Here is a 19518-nt window from a genome sequence, read left to right on the forward strand (position 1 = left end):
TGTGCCGTTTCTGTCCCGTTTGTGGGGGGGGGGGGGGGGGTGGGGGTGGGGTGGGGGCGGGGTGGGGGGTGACCCCCGTGTCTTCGCCAAACCGCGATAAAGGCACAAAAACCACAGCGCGGACACCCTCAGCAAAGCGTGTGTCCCCTGCAACCCCCCCCCCCGTAAACGTAATTTGGCCCTGCTCACACACGCTTCACCGACGCACTATACATCGCGGCAGCCGTGTAGCCTGAGCTTGTTTAAAGAGGGGGGATAGCCATACAAACACTCAAGGGGGGAGGCCGGGCATGATACTGCAATGGCTTCGATGCCCATTGCTTAATTATACTTATCATGTTACTTGATTAATAGAGTTTAGAATAGGAGGCTGAACCTTCAGTGGGGTGGTGGGGGGGGGTTCAACCTCTTCTGGCCACCCCCCCTGCTCTCACCCCCCCCCCCACTCGATGCCACGGGGCTGCCTCAAGGACTTTTGTACACGTGACGGTGGACGAGTGGTGGAGGCGCGACGGTATGGGAGGTGTTTCTGGTGGCAGCGCATCCCACCACGGGATGGAGGGATGACATCGGCTCACGTGCTGGAGCTAGTGGGATTGTTACATCGCAAGTACCGTAAGAGATGCCGATGGCTTGCGGGAGGAGGTCTTCATCCAGCAGTGGAGTGAACATCGCCGATGAGGACGACTACGATGACAGTAATCTGTGATTGATGACGATGGAAGCCGATGTAGTCCCCAGGTCTCGGCAGTGCCCGTTATGAAGTTACGCACGGACGGTTCGCGTGATTCTGTGGTCGTGACAGAATGGTTAGTTTGTAATTCATTGTGAAGTTGTGTTTAATTCACGACAGCGGCAAGCGCAAGGACTCGTGACAGCAGTCAGCATTCATTTGGGCACGGACGCGGCCCAGCGGCAGCCGTTCGCCTCTTGCCGCAGAGGTTCAAGGTTTGAATCCAGCAGCGGCCCCAGTTAATACCGCGGCGTGGTATTAAACGTAGTAATAATACCACGTGCTGTCTGCTTCACTCGCAGCGGACGTTAGAGAGAGCCCCCTGATGTCATTCGCAAAAGTAGGTCGTCGTGTGCCCCCGTTATGGTCCACAATTGAACAGATTCGTGAATTACACTGCAAATTATTTGCTTTGGTAAAACCAAATAGCAATCCTGCTCTCTACTGGTACTCTGTATCCATCTGTGAAACATAGTGGCTGTGATAGCCTTGTGCTGTAACAATGGGGCAAATAACAATTTATACTAAATCATTATTATGAATTAATCATTATTATCATCATCATCCTCACCTTGTGGGAAAGTCAACGGTAGTTGTCCGATGAATAGACTCATCCCTGCCTTTGGAATGTGGGATTTCCAGCACAGGCTATGCAGGGGTGGTAAATGGGATGTGAGCACCAATGCCTTCAACTGCTCATTTGCACAGGAAACCACTTTTGACTTTGACTCCTCACTGGGGCAGGGAGTGGGTGAGTGAGTGGGGGGGTCGTTGGGTGTCGGTGAAAACCAAGTATAAACGGTCTCATCAAATGCCTCTGTCTGACATTTGACATTTATATTTCCCCAACAAAATGGCAAGAGCCCAAGGAGCAAACAAAGGTGAACTAACGATAATTACGGCGATCATTCCGTAATTATCAAGGCCAAGGTCCAAGAGGTCGTCACGGTCCTTTGCCGTTGGGGCCGCCACACCCAGCCATCGCTTCTCTCCTGCTGCTAGATCCCTTTAGCCACGCGGTGGCGGCGGCTTATGATGCATGTGGCTGCTTGTAATTCAGCACTGTGGAGGCAGCGAGGATTGGCGGATCACGCACACAGATGTCGCGAAACTCCTTTACCGTGGGTGAACGTCGAGGTGCCCCATATCCTGGCTTGCCAGGAGAAGGCTAGACAGCAAAGTGTGGTGCCAATGAGGGCCACAGAGCTTGGGTAATTGTTGGCGACAGTTATGGCTGCCTTCCTGCTTTGCCTATGGTGTTCCCATGTCTCTGGATCTACACATTTGTAACTTTAACTTTGAACTTCAGACCCCCTCAGATGGGATACAATCTACATCTGACCTCCAAGGACCACTCTGACAGTCTCATTACTTCCGTTGCCATCTGGCAACTGCCTTGTCAGGAGGTGGGAGTGCCTCCACTTTACCCCACCACACACGGCTGATTAACTCTGGTGTACTGTATTCAATTATACTGCCGGGTGGATGGAGTCGGTGGAGAGGGGTGGAGAATTTCAGAAACTTGCACCGTCATTTCAGTTGCCATGCCGGGAGATCGAATCTGACCGGCGACCTCTGCATTGCACCACAAATTAGGGGTTGCTTTTTTTCCTTTATGGGTGAGACGGTGTGTGCTTGTGCCCGTGCACGCATGTGTGTGTGTGTGTGCGTGCGCGATCGAGTGAGCAAGCGGGCGAGCGGATGAGCGAGCGAGTGGGAAAGTGGGCGGGTGAGCATGGGGGCGAGCGGGCTAGAGTGGAGCCGCCCGGGCGAGCAGATGTTACGAGCCGCGGGGTGGCACCGATGGGGGCAGGGGTGGGTGTGTGGCGGGAGGGTGGAGGCAGGAGGGGGGCACAGGCTGGCAGAGTGCAGGGGGTTTGGCAGAGGGGGTTGGGGTGGGTACAGACCAGGGCCACGCGAGAGTGGATGGAGCTGGGCGGGGGCGGGGATGAGAGGGATGGGGTTGGGCAGTCGTCCGCCCTTCTCCTCTGGTCCCTTGCTTCATTTGAAATGGAAAAACCTCCTTAGATCGGCCACCGGAACAGATGACTTACGGCCGCAGAGACACTGAAATCCAAGCCAGACCAAATGTTGCGTGGTTATAAATATTTTGTCCTGGGCACCGTGGGACCCGGGATGAGTGATTAGTGGCGATACAGCTTCGTCTGTGCTGCTACATCAGAGCGGAGATTTTTCATATTAACTTTTCTTCCTGCTTTTTTTTTGTCGACCCCCCCTCACCCGCCCCACACCCCCTCCGCCCCTCCCCTCCGTTCTTCATTACGTATATTTTTTTCCACCTTGGCACAGGACCCGGTCCTTATGCCTCAAATTGGCTGTAATAAACCCCTCCACTCATATCCACGCAACTTCATCCGAAAATTAAATTACATTTTAAATCATCGCATTAATGAACAGTTTGGGAAGAATATGAAATTTTGCGAGACACGTTCTCGGGTTTCAGATATCGCACACACAAGCGCGCACGCACACCACGCGCACACGCATGCACGCGCATGCACGCGCATGCACACGCACGTGCACCGAATACGCCGAGATGACAAGACGTGGTGACGGTTCCGCGGCACGCGATCAGCATCGCGCGGCGGCGTGGGATAAATCGCTCGCCGATTAGCGGCTCCCAAACCCAGTGCCTGCAGTGCTGAGGCTATGGTGAGATAGACCCCCAAATAAGTTAACGTTGAAACTTAAACCAATTACTCGGTGATGCCGCTGCTCCATTGGTAGTGGGTGCACAAGCATAGTCAACAAAACGAAATCTCAACACGTTCGTCAAAAACAAGTGTCACCATGTGAGGAAAATATATAATAGATGATGTTTTGGGCAATTTTCCCTTCATGATACCACATGTACTTCTCTTGTATGGCCGATGTAGATGCAGAGCAGCAACTACAATTTCACATTCAGGGGGTCAAGCCAGATAACCGCGCCAGGAGCAGCGGAGTGTAATTGTCGTGTTGTCTCCTTCGTATTTGTGGATTCGGGCATTGCGTAGTTATACGTTGTACAGTCTGTTCTGGATGACTCCAGTTGCATGATGGAGATATTAACATTTTCCATTTGGACATCAGGTATCCGCATCTGCCAGGGTTTGTGCGAAAGATCAAACCCCAGGGATCTTCTGAGTTGGGTCTTTCACATGAAGAAGAACCATTGGCACTGTGATATGAATAAGGGTCATTGCATGAAACGTTGCCTATTATATATTATGTTTCCTTTAACACCACAGCGTTATTGACGATTGTTGTCAAGATGTAAAGTGATTGTCTGCTCAACTGAGCGTCATCTCACATTTCAGTGCTGGATATTCTGCATTCCTATGGCGGGGGTGAGTCTTCCCCACAAAGTGGTACTACTCATTTTGTCGTCGTCTGCAGAGAGGCGACGGGGCTGATTCTCAACCCCTCCCAACTGGGATGTGAACTCGCAACCTTCCGATTGCGAGCCGCTCGCTCTACCGCTGAGCTGCCGTGGCCCTTCGATGCGGACGAGCAAATCCGTGCGATGTCCCTTCTCAGTGAATTTTCCTTCCGAGACTCTTTTCTCTGTTTTGATTGGAATATTTGAATTGTAAAACAAAACAAAAAATTGTACGCATATTGCATATATATGCTGTATTTATATGTATGCCCGGATGATCATATCGCGTCCAACGAGGAAATTGAGTGATGAAAATCAGCAGGTGCTGGCCGCATTTTAACGTCGTGGGATCCCGAGTGATGGTGACAGTGTGGGGAAGCCTTCATCCAGCAGTGGATTGATCATGGTTGATCTGATGATAACGGTGGTAACGGTGATGTTGATATAATTTATACAAAGAGCCAGCACAGAGCCTCTTGGGTCTCTCACGCAGGGCTTGCTGCTGTCCCCGCCTGTTAACCCATTGCAAGCCCAATCCTCTTTACCCAACCCCTCTGTGTACTCTGTGATTATTGCTCTCACTTCTTCCATCCCTCCATACCACTGCAGTCACTCTAGTCACCGGCAGTCAGTCACCTCTTGGTCATTCTTCTATCGCTACTATTGTGGTTGCTGTTCCCATTACCATCACTTGTCGAATCCTCCACCCGTGTTGATTGAGGACTAGGTTGCACCAGACTTGAGTGTTTCGTCTTATCTCCACACTTTAAACCACCGCACCACAGATCACACACAACAACACCCTCTCACGTGCCCACTCACCCACTTACTTACTCACCCACTCACCACACTCTGCTTCTTCACTCGAACTGCTCCACTCTGTAATTCCCTCTTCCCATCATCATCATCTCTTTGCCCTCAAGCTCTTACAATAAACGCCGAGTACAACTTCGAGAACAGTGCTGGTTGTTGCTGGCCGCCGCTTGACATTTTCTGGGCGTGTGCTTAGCAATTGTGTCAAAATACCCGTTACGGTGATCCTTTGCATCCCAATTCTGTTGAGCTGAAAATGTGAAATAGTTTTTTTTTTTTTTAAAGCCAGCACGATAATTAATATAGAGGGTTCACGTACACGCTCGCTCGCGAATTTTCGCCCAACCCGTGTCGTATCGTCCTTCCAAAGCCACCACCTCTCTCTCCCCCTCTCTCTCCCTCTCCCCCTCTCCACGGCACATTTTTACATGCAGAGCGTCAAGCGGGAGACACAAACACACGGACTTTGCGTGACATTCAAGTTTACAACGGCACTGACCTTGAGTGCAGAGCTTCATGATGCCCGAATATTAATTACCCCACGCGCCCGCACACATGCCGTGCACAGAAGAGGCGGAGAGTGTGCGGGTGGATCGGTGGGGGTGGGGTGGGGGTTTGAGGGAGCGAAGAGGGGAGGAGAACGAGCGGGCGAGACAGGTAGGGTAGTGTAAAATTATGAAGGCTATCACCAACAACGAGTAGGTGCTATAAACAACGGCCCGTTAGGACTTGTAATAAGTGCAGTCCCCTAAAACTAAACAATAAATACATCATTATTGCATCAGTTAATTTAGAAAACTGAAAGCTTGCCCAAACACATCGCCTATGCAGTATCCATTTACAAAATAGGGTGAATCAATCATTTGTGCGGCACGCGTGCACACACGCACGCATACATGCGTAATATATTTATATTTGTGTGTGTGTGCGTGTGTGCGTGTGCGCGCGCGTGTGTGTTTAAACATATACGTTGTTTTCAACGTAATTTGATTTTGTAACTCGATGAGTGAGAGCAGAGGAAGTGTGGCGAGTGTGGGAAGCGATGCGTGGTTTTATCTGCGCGTTTTTTTTTTACCGTCGCCCAAAACAAGATTCGCGATTGTATTTTTTTCTTCTCGGGTTTCCTTTTAGCCATTCGGTGAGTTTCACTCGGGTAATGCCCCTTTCCCACCCTGATTTTGACCCCGTTGCTCATCCATAATACGTTGTAATTTAATAATAAGAAGAATGATCAGGGCTTTATTTAACACGTGATGTTTTTTCTTCGGAACACTGCTATACATAGGTTGGCTTGGAGTTGCCATTATTGGCGTAAAGGCACTACCACTAAATTAAAAGGTATTGTCTATACATTATCCTATATCCTGGTGCTCCACATTCCTATAATCCTATGAACTGGGTTTATCCATAACACTACTTTACATTTGTGCGTTCTATATTTCTCTGAACTGGTTTATTTGAAATAATAAGGCGAGATGGATGTGCCAAGGTGCCAAAATGATCCCCAGAACACCGCTGTGGACCGTTCCGGCTGAAATTGCGCGCTGTTCACAATGTACGAACGTGAACGAAGAATATTCAAAACACGTTCCTCAGTAGCACTGTTGTGGCCCGAAAAAAGGGAAACGTGTACGCAATAGGGAACGTTTCGAGCAACGACACGTCTCGTCACGGCACATGGAGAGTTCCAGAGAGGTAGAGTTTGCGTGTTTTATTGTTAACTGCTTGTACACTACTGCCAATGCAGCAGCAGCAGCAGCAGCTTCACCAAATATATCGCGCAAAGAAGAGAGGTCTCAGCCAGTCTACATCATAACTGCTGTGACGCATGGATCAGACATTTTATAGGCCCAAAATGCCGAGCAACCAGCGAAAAGCAGCAACCATTGAAGATTTCATAGGTTGAGAGTTAACACCTTCCTTCAATTGAGCAAGGTTACAAGAACTTGGGAGAGGAGTGGGGGGGGGGTAGAGAGTCGATGGGTAACGAATTCCACGGACATGAACGTGGAACGAAAGCTGAAAAGTGCGCACAGAAGCATGGCGAGATGCACGCTTGGAGTCACACCGAGAGACAGGGAGAGGGACGCATGGATTCGAGAGGTCACCCACGCAGGTTAGAAACATCACCTTGAATGTTAAGAAACGTACGTGGCCTTGCACAGCACACATCTCGTACAAAGGACATGATGGCCGGCAGTTGAGACTGTTGAAAGCTCATAGGAACATGGACCGTGGAGACGGAGCGATGAAATCAGCTCAAGCGCAGATGGTTTGGTTGCATAACTCGCACCATGAAAGATGATGATCACGATGGCTTGGAAGAGGACTTCTTCCAGCAGTGGATTCAACATGGTTGAAGATTGTGATGATTCATAGACAAATGAACATGATATTCTGTTTGACACTTCACAGACGTATCCCTGCTGTGTGTGATATTGGATTCGCGACATCGCAGGATTGAGATTCGACAACGGCTCGGTGCGGGTGGGGGTGGGGGACGGAGGTCTTCATCCAGCAGTGGATTTATCATGACTGATGACGATAGCGACGACGATGATAATGATGCTCATCTGTGTGGCGAGGAGGGTGAATTTGTCTGTTCCGCTGTTGTTCACCCCAACTCCCCCGAGCGAATGGTTAAAGAACGCGCGGCGGAATGAAACGGCATTGGGGGTAGAATTGAGCTTTCGTCCGTCGTATATTGACATCCGCGTGCACGCGCTCTTTACACCGGGGAGACAGGCCCCCCTCCTGCACGACCCCCCCCTCCCTCCCCCACGCACCCCCTCCCCCCCCCACCGATACACTTATCAGCAGCCGGCACCGATCGATGCAGACAGACAGCATCACACGGACGGTATGATTGCACTCGACAGAAAATTAATCGAACGAGGACGGCAGGGGAGTTTTGTGTGTGTGTGTGAAAGCGACCAGTTTTTTTTAGGGGGGGGGGGGGGGGGCTTGGTGGGGGAGTGGAATCAGAAAAGCCACAGCGTAAAGTAACAATAATAGTACTAATATTAATAAAAAAAGTGTTCCGTGTCAATTTATCTCGCTTACACGCTGATGTACTTTGTTCGTACCCGCACCGCTGCCAATTACCGTGAGTGGAATGGGATGTTGGGATGTTTGAGCGAGCGAGCAAGTGAGTGAGCGGGTCCGTCGTTTTTTCTGTCCGTCCGTCCGTCAGTCAGGCTGTCAACGCTGCTCAACAGGTTTAGCGTTGCTCTCATTGCGGACAGCTGACGTCTCGCGTCGATTCACCGGTGGTGGTGGTGGGGGGGTTTGGATCGTTTGAGAGCTCTCTTTTGTCAGACGATATATATTTATAAAAAAAATACTCCCACAGCGCAAAACGGTGAATAAGTGCGGTCAGACCAATGTTACGTCGCGAGCAGACGGGTGTCATTGAGCCCAGCGGGCGTCATTCACCAACCGCTACTACCACTGCCACCAACACGACTACCGCCACCACTACCACAACCGCCACCACTGCCACCAAAAACAAAGACAAAGATCCCTTGTATAGCCTTAACAGACTTGGGGCAAGTGCTGTTATCGAGCACCTATGAAGGCCGGCACGGCACACGAGAGGCTGGGTAGCCAGTACCACGCCCTTTGTCTCCCAGTGGCGATGTTTAGACACTGCACCAGGTACTCATTTGAGGTTGAGTCGGCCTAGGGGAGGCCCAGAACCGGCTCGGGTAATCGTCACTGGTATTGGCCGTGAGCGGGAATCGAACTCGGGTTGCTGGTTTCGTAGCACAGCGTGCTAACCGCTACACCACCGCTCTCCACTGCCACCACACACACACGTGAGCGATGGGGCTGCGCTTATCTTCCATGACATTCCTGCACCAGTGTTGGAAATTCCACATTGCTATGGCAGGGATCTCTCTCTACGTGGTGATCGTTTTTAACACTAAAATATGTAACGAGCGCGTATGGTATCCGTGCCCTTCTTAAGAGGCACACGGCTGTCGCGGAAGACGGGTGAGGGTCTTGCTAGCGAGGGGTTAGGGCGATGTCATCATCGTCAGTGGGTTTTACCCAGTTACGTAATTGCTCCTGTCTGTGTGCGACTTGGTCCGAGTAATCCACCACGAGTTGGTAGCTCTGCCGACGCTGCGCACATGGTTACGACCGCGACGATGCTGATGATGCTGATGATGATTCTGCTGCCGATCGTAATGAGCTGAGTTGACGCCCGTGGGGCGAGTGTGGGCACTTAAGTGGCCATCGCGTCACGTGACCACCTCCCTTTCCCGTTGTTCCTGCTGCCTTTGCTCTTTTTTTGCGAGTGTGTGCGTGCGTGCGAGCGTGCGTGCGTGTGTTTTCCGCGTGTGTGTGTGTACACACGCACGCACAAAACGCACGCGTGCGCTATGTCTGGGCGTGCGCACGCGTGAATTTGTGCATGTGTGTGTGTACGTCGTCGTATTATGCTCGGGAGGGCCCAGATGAAAATGAATGAGGATCCTGCGCTGTGGCCCTAAATGTCAACCTGAGCCATTTATATTTCAGCAGCGACAGCAGAGTGGAAGGCATAAAACCTTATTCATCAAGCAGAATCCATTAACGTGTCACAGTGTGTGACCGGCTTTAAAAACACGCGCGCCCGCATGTTAATGCGCTGCTCTCCGGCTCAAGGATGTCAATATTTAACAAGTGCAAATGAGAAGCGGCTACGTTTGCAATGCCCTGATGTACGCAGGCCCCCCCTCTCTTTCTCCCCTTCTGCCACCCCACCCCCACCTACCCCCCACACACGTCGTCCTACAACCACCAACAACAACAACAACAAATAGGGGATGTGTTCCTGGGGATGTGACTGACGAGAGCTCTGCCGCTGTTGGGTGTTGTGGCTGACCTGGATACCCACACCACATGTCTAGATGTGACTTAGAGACATCCACATCACATGGCTAGATATGGCTGAGAGTCACCCATGCCACGTGTCTATGTGTCGCTAAGGGTCACCCACACCACATGTCTAGGTGTAGCTAAGAGACACCCAAGCCGTGGTAGAGTATTTCAATGCCACGTCAAGCGAACGCTTCTGGTGCTGACGACGGAACCTGCCGACACAGAGCGGCGTACGCACAGCAGCCGGCTCAGCCGCTCAGCACTGAGTCAGTAGCCAGCAAGAGCTGCGCAGACTGTCATGTGATCACAGTGCGGTAGAACTCTTCTTATCTTCGATGAAGGAGGGGGGCCGAATCTGTACCCAAGAACCGCTCACTTGTAGAACACTCCCAGAGTGTTCTGTGTTTTCGGAGATCCAGACAGTGAGTGTGTTTCGTTTGTTCCGTGTGTGCTATTTGTTTCGTGTGTTCCGTGTGTTTTGTATGTCCCGTGTGTGTGTTTCGTGTGTTCCCTGGGTTTTGTGTGTTTCACGTGTTCCCTGTGTTTCACGTGTTCCCTGTGTTTCACGTGTTCCCTGTGTTTCACGTGTTCCCTGTGTTTCACGTGTTCCCTGTGTTTCACGTGTTCCCTGTGTTTTACGTGTTCCCTGTGTTTCACGTGTTCCCTGTGTTTCACGTGTTCCCTGTGTTTTGTATGTCCCGTGTGTTCCGGGATCCGCTGTGCTTTTTGCCAGATCCTTTGTAACGCTGGTCACGTTGACGGGAAGCAAGAACACATCAACAGGGTGGGAGTGTTTCAAAAACATTGTCGCTCTTATTGGTGAGACAGCCTTTTGTAGGGTTCCTAGTGCCGTGGTGTAATCATGGTCAGCAGACAATCAGAATCAGATTATTTATCCTCGAGAAATCTGATGAGCTATTAAGCTCTTCTTGACAGATGTCCAGACTGGACTTGCAACGTCGGGGTTGCATCTTCCATACCCATCGGCCTGTGCGGCAGTTGAAACTGCCTCTGTCCACCCAGCAGTATAAATGAGTGCATCATAGTCGGTCATTTGGCAGCTCTCCGTGTGGTGGGGTAAAGTGCGGATAACTCCCACGTCTTCTGAGACGTGTCGTTGTTGGGGGCGATTTGGATCATTTAATCGTCTGGCCTGGTGTTTCAGCGGGAGAGCAAGCGGCTCCCAATAATCGTTTAAAATCCGAGTTGGGAATCCCGGTTGGTGTGGGGAGGTGACAAGCTCCATCATCGCTGTCGGGTCAACAGAATGACCACCACCATGTGCGGGGGAAGCCAACAGCTGTTGTCTTGCGGAATAAACTCACCCCCGACATAGGAACGTGGAATTTCCACCACTGTCTCGGGGCTGTGAATGCGGGAGTCGAGCCACCGATGTCTCAGTTGGTCACTCGAGCAGGAAATCACTTTGGCCGCGACTTGATTCTGCTTTGGTGTTGCGTGTGTGAGACGCGCCGTTTGATAGACCGCGCAGATGCGGACGTGTGTTTTTATGCGGGAGGGTTTGGGGGCGAGAGGGAGGAGGGGGGAGGAGGAGGTCGAGTGGCGTTCGTCATCATTTGCATGTATGTATATTGAACTTCTTGTGCACCGTACGTAGCCAACTGTGCGAATCAGAGGTGCGGTTCTGGGCTTCGCGTCTCCTTTATTGTTGTTGCGGTGGTGGCGGTTCGTCGCGCGACCGTCGCAGCCCGAGTGAGAGAGGAAATGTCAAATCCTTTCCTTAATTTGTTTATCCGACCGGGCGAAGGAAAAACACGATAGATTAAAGCGATCGCCGAGCGCTGGCAGACGCAGCGCGTTAATTAGCGAACATCCTCTCCAATGCACTCCGACTAATGCTGCGCGCAAACACGGCCGCGGGAAATCTGCTGGGATACGGGGGGGAGGGGGGGAAAGGGTTAAATAAAATATATATTTTTAGAAAAAACACAATAAAAAAGACCGGCAACAACGCCACGGCCGCCACCACCACCACCACCGTTTAAAAAAAAAACAGACAGAGCCAGAGGTCACCTCTGATGAGGGCTGTGGTGAGGCTGTGGTGTCTGATGTTTGATGTCCTAAACAAGGTTTCAGGGTTTTTTGTGGGTGTGTGTGTGTTGGATTGCCATCTCTGTATTAATTCGTATTTTATTTATTTGGTGATGATGCTGCTGCTGCGGCTGTCGCTGCTGCGTTGGCGGTGGCGCAACAAGCACCGTTAACAACGTAAAACGGAATGCGTTCATCAGTATCAACACTGCGTGTGTGGCCTTAACAGTATATTATAGGCGACGTTTCGGGGAATGGCCCTTCTTCATGACACACCACTGCGTTAGGTTTTCGCGATTGTGTGCTGTGCGGCTGTCAGATGGGTTTTCGGGTTTGGGCAGCGTTGTCCGACGTTTCGCTTCGCACGCCGAGAGCTTCTTCAGAAACCTAAATGACAACGAAAATGTTGCGACCCGACAATACGTTGCGGTACAACCAGAAAATACAACGGGCAGCTGCACAACAGCACAACCGTGAAAACCCACGCAGCGGTAAGATCACAAAAAATAAATAAAATAAAGTTTTGAGGGGCTGTTCAGAGATGTCTCGAAAGTTAGGGAGAGGTGTGGCGTGAGATTTGAGGCAAACCAGACCCAGAAAAAGTACCCCCCAACCACCAACCCTCCAAGCCCCCCACCCCACCTCCACTCCCACCCTCACCCCCTACCCCCCTGCCCCTGCTCAGACAGCCGAGCAAACTTTCTTGGATGTTGTTGGAAATGTTTAAACTCCGGCTGACACTTAAGGTCAAAATATTTGATTTCTCCTTCATAAAGCAATTTAATTATTAACTTTTCCAATTAAGATGGTAAATTCTTTATCAAATTAATGTGGGCCCCGTTGCAATGTGTCAAACAGCGACAATGCGCGAGGTCGTTTGTCGGGAAGAATGTAATTTCCTGATATAAATTGCTTGCCGCGCTGACACCATTTAGAACGTGCTGATAGCCGCGGTGCGGGCCTTCCCGGCCGCACTTGAAATTGACGATGACAAAGGGGGGGGGGGGTGGTGTTTTTAGCTCCAAAACACTGATCTTTGCTAATTCCAATAAAACGCGCGTCGAATATATTTATTCACGCTTTGTTGTTTAACTTCATCCGCTTTGTTTTTTTCCCCGCTCGGGCCGCCGGCCGATGGGTCTCGACCAGGCGAGAGAGGTGGTGGGGAGGTTTTTGGTTTATCTGCCAGCTATCGCCTCCCGTGCGTTCACCGCCACTCGCTCTTATTGGCAAAGTCAAATTAACGACAGTGGGGAAACTCCACCCCCCCCCCACACACACACAAATAAATAACTAATGTTGAAAATAATAAACAAGCCCAAATGAACAAATTATTTTTTATTTCTTCCGGAGGTACGCATTAAAATCCTTTAATAAAAATTAGGTTTGCCTTAATCAGACATGAAGAAGGCGGGTGCACAGCTGGTGATAACTTAAGCCACTGGGGCAATCTTAGCAAGAGAAGATGGGCAGCAACGGGAGGAAATAATTCCCACATGGAGACTGCGTGCGTGCATTTGTGGAGAGCTCGTGAAGCCGTTAGCACACTGCATTATGGACCCCTGCGACCCGAATTCGACCTGCATCCGACCTGCGTCAGTGGCGATTACCTGAAACGGTCCTGGGCCACCCCTAGGCCGACTCAGCCACTTAAATACATACCTTTGTGTGGCGGTGTATAAACATCGTCACTCAGGAGACGAAGGCCGGCCGGGTGTGGTGCTGGTCGCCCACTCTCTTCTCGTGTGCCGTGCCATCCTTAATAGGTTCTGGCTGACAGCACTTTCCCCGATAGTCTGTTAAAGGCTATACGGGGAATATTTGGCTTTGTTTGGGGGGGATGAATGGTGCCGTGGTTGTAATGGTTAGCAAATCCAGAAGTCGTCGGTTTCCATTTGAGCCTTTGGCGTCGCAGTTGAAACAATGGGTGGGGGGAGGGCAACTTTATTAAATCCCTCTTTGGCACCTCTGTCCACCCAGCAGTGTATACTGACACACCACAGCTAGCCAATTAGCAGGTCCGTGAGTGATGGGGTAAAGTGTGGGTAATTCCCATCTCTGCCAAGACATCTGGCCAGCGTGGATGTATATATTGTTCAGTGATTTGTTTACCTTTCCTATACTTTGCACTTCCTATCATGTTTTTTGTTTTGTTTGTTGTTGTAACGTTCTGACCTGCCCCTACTGGACAGGTGTGAAAAAGAGCTTTATAGCTAATCGGATTCCTCCAGAATGAATACATATTCTGATTCTGACTCGGCCACATTTTTCACGAGAGATAGAAGCTGTTGATAGGCTCTTCCCGTGGAGGCTTTTCTGCTAGCAGTGGCGAGATCGAGCGATGGCATGGGCTGCACCTTTCCCATTTTTATTTGCGCCCACTGAAACTGAGCCACTGGATGCTCACATGCAGCCACTTGTAACGCTCGCACCTTATTCATAAGATGCGTGGTGGGGGGAGGAGGGGGTGGTGGAGGGGGGCATGGGCGAGGACACGGGTTAGAATAAAACACACATCCCAACAACGGCGACTACGGCAAACAAAAAAAACACGCGCGAAAACCCTAGCGGATGGAGCTTTATGGGCGGTGGTTGTGTGCACGAAAGTCGCTGATGGTGTGGGTTTAACAGGGGCTCATCCTCCTGAGAGCGCTCTGTGGGGGGCACTCATGCTCGGAGTGGGGGATGGGAAGCCGGGTTGGAGGAGGAGAGCAAGAGAGAGAAGGAGGCGGAGGAGAGAGATGGCAAGACAGAGGAGGAGGGGTTGATGATTAAGAAGAGAGGAGGAGGTGGAGGAGGAGAATGATAGAAAGGAGGAGGTGGAGACGGGTGCATGAGAGGAGAAGGAGGAAGATGATGATAATGATTACGAGGAGGAATGATCATGAATGCTGAGGTAGAGGAGCAGGAGGATGAGACAGGAATGAGGAGGGAGGGATGAATTAAAGGGGAATATTGAGGAGAGACAAGGAGAAGGAAATTTCGCTTAGGAGGAAGACGACAGAGAGAGCTGAGGAGGAGAGAGATGCTGATCAGGAGGAGGAGGGGGCAGTTGCATCGTTGGTGTGCGGCGTAGCGTTGAGTGGCTGCGTTAGCCACTTAACCGCTCAACTGCTGGGCGGGCGTGCAGGGGTGGGGGTATCGGCTTGGGAGGGGGTGGGGGGCGTGCAGGAGGGTGGGGGGGGGGGGGCTCTGTGAAACGGAGCAGGAGGAGAAAGCGCTGAGTCGGGTGGTGCTCTCCCTCCTCCCGCGTTGTTCTGCCCACTCAGCGCCGATCCAGGAAACTCTGCACTATTGTTCCCCGCCCATTCCTAAAATTACGCTTTTATTTTATTTGTCGTTGAAAGCGACTCCGTTTTCCTACGCGATTTCCCATTTGACAAAAAAATAATTACAAAATCAGCATAAGGTAAAAGCGCAGGCCTGCAATGTCTCGCTCCCGCCACTGCCGCCGAAGGAAGGGCTTCCACTCGGGGCTGCCTCTCGAGAGCCCCTGGTGGGGTGGTCTTCAGCCAACTCACCCCACGCGTGGCAGGAGAGTTGGGTGTTACCCACACTTTACCCCACCATACGTGAACACGACCTGGTGATCGGTTCACTGTGGTGTACCCACGTGTACTTTCACGCTGGACTGACATCTTTGTCCGAGGTGGCAGTGCCCACACTTTCTCCCACCAAGCACGATCTGACCCCTGTGATTTTGGTTTCCAAATGATATTGTTGGGGGGACAGAGGTGGGGGGTGGAGGGACTTAGGAAACTTGCTCCATCGTTTCAACTGCCGCGCCGGGAGATTAAATCGAACTGGCGACCTCTGGATTACAAGTCCAGGGTGCTAACCGAATTCACGGAGGTGAAATTAAAGAGAGAGCAAGAAGAGAGAAAAGAGAGAGAATAAAAAGCCGGGACTCTGTAGAAACCCGCAGTGAATTAACCGCACGGTACTGACAAAGCGCCGCGTGGCCCCCAGGTGCCGGCGTTAATGTGATTGAAATGCTGACAGATTTCTTTTTTTTATTGTTAATTAGTTAATGTGCTTGCCTGCAGTTTTTAAACTTAGATTTTCAGCCGAAACCCACTTCAAGCCATGCCGACGGGTTCTCAGTGCCCACCCAACTGCGGTGCCCTGGGTCACCCTGCGTCTCCCACCGCCATTCTTACACTACCCCCGCCTCCGCTACCCCCCCTACCACGCACCCCCAACGCTGGCTGGGTCAGGACGAGGAGCCTGAGCGGCAAAGCGAGGAGGGTGGCGGCGGTGACTGCGTGAATGAAGGTCGCGGCGATCCGAGTGGGGGATTTGGCTTAACACCGCCGAAGCTGAGGCGGGGTGTCTCATTCATTCATTCAAAGATCGACTCATTCATTTCATTCACTTAGCTGTTCATTCTCTTCCTCATTTTCAGTGTTTATGCATTCATGTGGCTGCCGACTCCATTGGTTGCCCCCCCCGTTCATTCATGGAATGCCCCGTTCATTAATTAATGTATTGACTTGTTAATTCACTGATTCTTTCAGTTACTTATTTGAGTATTCAATGCATTCAAGTATTCACCTGTTGGGTGGGGTGCTCAGTTCTTTGAAATTTCATTCACTCTCTTCATTTCACCATTAATTTCTCTCATTGAGTTATTCACACAATTATGTATTTTGGCTGTTCAGTGGGTTGTAAGTATGTATGTTTAATGCGCTCCGTACATAGCCAACCGTGCCAATCGGAGGTGCGGGGGAAGGACAGCAGACTCAACACAAAAAGCCGTTTTGAAGTAATGAGTTTTCAATCTACATTTAAAAGTGCAGAGCTCCAGTGGCTTCCTAATATCGGAAGGAAGAGTGTTCCAAACGACCGCAGAGGCACATCTGAAAGCGCACGATGCAGTGACAAGCTTTGTTCAATGACTAGCCAAAAGCCACTGTGAGGATCGCCGGCGTTTGTGTGATGGTTTATATTCCTTGACGAGATCAGTAAGGTGTTGTGGTTCATTTGTGGCAAACACTTTGCGTGCAATGATTGTGAAGCCAATGCAGCTCAGCGAGCACTGGACAGACGTGGTCGGATCTTGCAGTACCCGTCACGAAACGTGCCAAGCAATTTTGTACATGCTGCAGCTTGGTAATGTTTTTGGCAGATGTCCCGTAGAGTAGTGATTTGCAATAATCGAGCTTTGTTGATACTACGCTATCCCATTCACTCATTCAATCAACTTCTCATTCATTCCCTCACACATTAAGTAAGTAATTCACCATGTCCATTTTAGTGGATGAGAACTCATTGAGACAAACTTTGGCTCTCCAGTCGGCAGGTGGGTGAGGACTTGAACCGCCCTCCCCCACCTCCCTTCCCTTTCACTCTCTGGTCCTGTCTCCCACCACCACCACCACCAATTTACCCGCACGATCGCACCCCCACTTAGAGGCCCTCGCCATGCTGTGCCTCACGCATAGCGTTGCCACCTCTAGCATAGCAAAAAAACCCAAACGTATATAAATTAACGCGAGTGAAAAATATCTCACAATACCAGAAGAGCAGACGACTATGTGCAAATGCAATGCCTGAAATAGTTTTATTATTACGCAACATATATATACAAAAAAATGGTATCAATGTCCCCGGGAATACTAAAGAGTATTTCCCAGGACAGCTTCTGCAAAGAGAGGGCGGTCCTGGGAAATCCAGGACAGGTGGCAACCCTACCGCGGTGGGGGGGGGGGGGGAGCGGGGGCTCCTTTAAGCCTCCCGCTCCTGCGGGACCCATCCGCAGCAAGCTGCTACATCGCCTCTGAGCGTCCTCTGCAGACCTACTTCACCTGGCACGTGGCAAGGCCAGCGCCGGGCAGATGGACACGCAGAGGCGTGCGTGCGTGGGTAGATGGGTGGGTGGGTGGGTGAGTGAGCGGGTGGTTGGGTTGGGTGGGAGGGTGGATAGGCGGGTAGGTAGTAGGTGGACCTTCCGCAAGCCAGATTACGGTTGAATGCACGCGTTTAGCATGAAGGATCTTAGCAGGCATGTAATGGTGAATCGAATCGTGGGTTATATTCGGGTGCTCAGGTGGTTTGTTGGGTGACCGAGTAGATGCGTGGGTAGGTTTGTAGGTTAGAAGGTGGTTAGGTGTGTGTGTCGGAGGGTGGGTGAGTGGGTGGGTTAATGGGTGGGAGGGTAGATGGGTTGCGTGGGAGGGTGGGTAGATGGCTACATGAGTGGGTGCATTGGTTGGTTGGTTTAATGTTTGGGAATTATGTTAAAACATCATCTTTAACTATACACATCAAATCGTGGGTCATGATTGGGTGAGGGGGGAGTAGGTGTGTGGGTGTGTTGGTAGGTTAGAGGGTGGTTAAGTGCGTGAGTCAGAAGGTAGGTTTGGGGTTTCGGTGGGTGGATGAGTGGGTTTCTGTGGGTGGGTGGGTTGGTAGGTTAGAGGGTGGGTAGGTGTGTTGGAAAGTGACCAGGTGGCTCAGGTGTCAGAGCACTGAGCCACCACCACTAAGATCCTGGGTTCGAATCTGGAATTCAGTCGCCTGTGATTAAACCGGGTTAAGTCTGTATGTATGTATGTTGAACATATTTTTCAACTTACTTAACCAACCATGCTAACAAGTTGATGTTCTTAGCCTGGTCACCGATAACTGCACAATAAGAAACCCCTGCCATTACATTTATCTCTGCACTTATGTTTCCTCTTTTCAGCTCTTGAGGATTACAAAACCAAGTAGTTTGATTGGCATGAAGTGACAAACACCGTTTGCAAGGACATACATGAAACAAAGAGGTTTACTGACAGTGACCTCCGAAGAAATTCTCTGACAATCTTACAGGCACCGTTCTCTGACACAGGGTGATGCACTGCTAGCTGCGAAGGGTTCGCGAACCGAAATGTCCTCGTCTCTCTGTAACATGACGTAGCGATGGCACAATTGGGATATAAGTGGGGTGGGAGGAGGGGGTAAAAAACTCATCCCTTCGTTTCCTCCCTGGCGAGGCCTCTCCCCTCCCTGCAATAAACAAGACTCCCCGCCCACACGCACGTACAGGAATTTCATTAAGCGCATTCGTCGGCTGGAACTTTTATTATTGGAGATAGAAATAACAGAGCGGATTTGAGGAACGGAACATGACGTGACGCAAGTGGGTTCCTGCCCTGACCTCCGGGGTGAGAGTACACCCTGAACCGTGATTATCTCCGTCAGCCGCGTTCAGTCCACTGCTGCGTGAAGTCCTCCCCAAGCCGCCCGCCCAGCCCATCCCGCTAGGGTCCTCTGACGCAAACATTCCATTTGGTACCTCCGCGCACGAGTCGATCGCGTCGCTCCGTCCTTTGGCTGGCACTCCCGTCGTCACTCTCGACAGCGGTCCGTCACCGATCGCCGCCGTGATGTGTCCTGCCCAAGCTCACTTGACTTGTCCTCGTAGTCCCTATCATGTCTGGAATATGCGCGTGTTCTCTGACTCGTCGTGGTGCCCGGCGTTTCACTCCCGTGTGCCAGCACGTGAGAGAGAGCGGAGAGAGCTGTACAGGCTCAATCCCAGCTTAGTCTTCCGAGATCTGACAACAGTTCCGTTTCCAAAGAAGCTTCCAGCACTTGGAGCGAAACGTTGGACATCGTGCCGAACGACATGCGGTGGCATCACACGGTAACCCCGGGCGAGTGGTAAAGAGTTGAACCCCGG

At 51.0% G+C, this 19518-nt stretch overlaps 1 protein-coding gene across 7 annotated transcripts in view; it reads left to right on the forward strand.

Moving 5' to 3' along the window:
• Positions 1 to 19518, forward strand: part of DACH1 (dachshund family transcription factor 1) — a 179995-nt gene that overhangs the window by 132848 nt on the left and 27629 nt on the right. The gene's annotated exons all lie outside the window — the stretch shown is intronic.

Source organism: Petromyzon marinus, chromosome 18 (genome assembly GCF_048934315.1).
Source record: "Petromyzon marinus isolate PM22_M1 ecotype Great Lakes invasive population chromosome 18, UKy_Petmar_22M1.pri1.0, whole genome shotgun sequence".
Taxonomy (NCBI): Eukaryota; Metazoa; Chordata; class Hyperoartia; order Petromyzontiformes; family Petromyzontidae; genus Petromyzon; species Petromyzon marinus.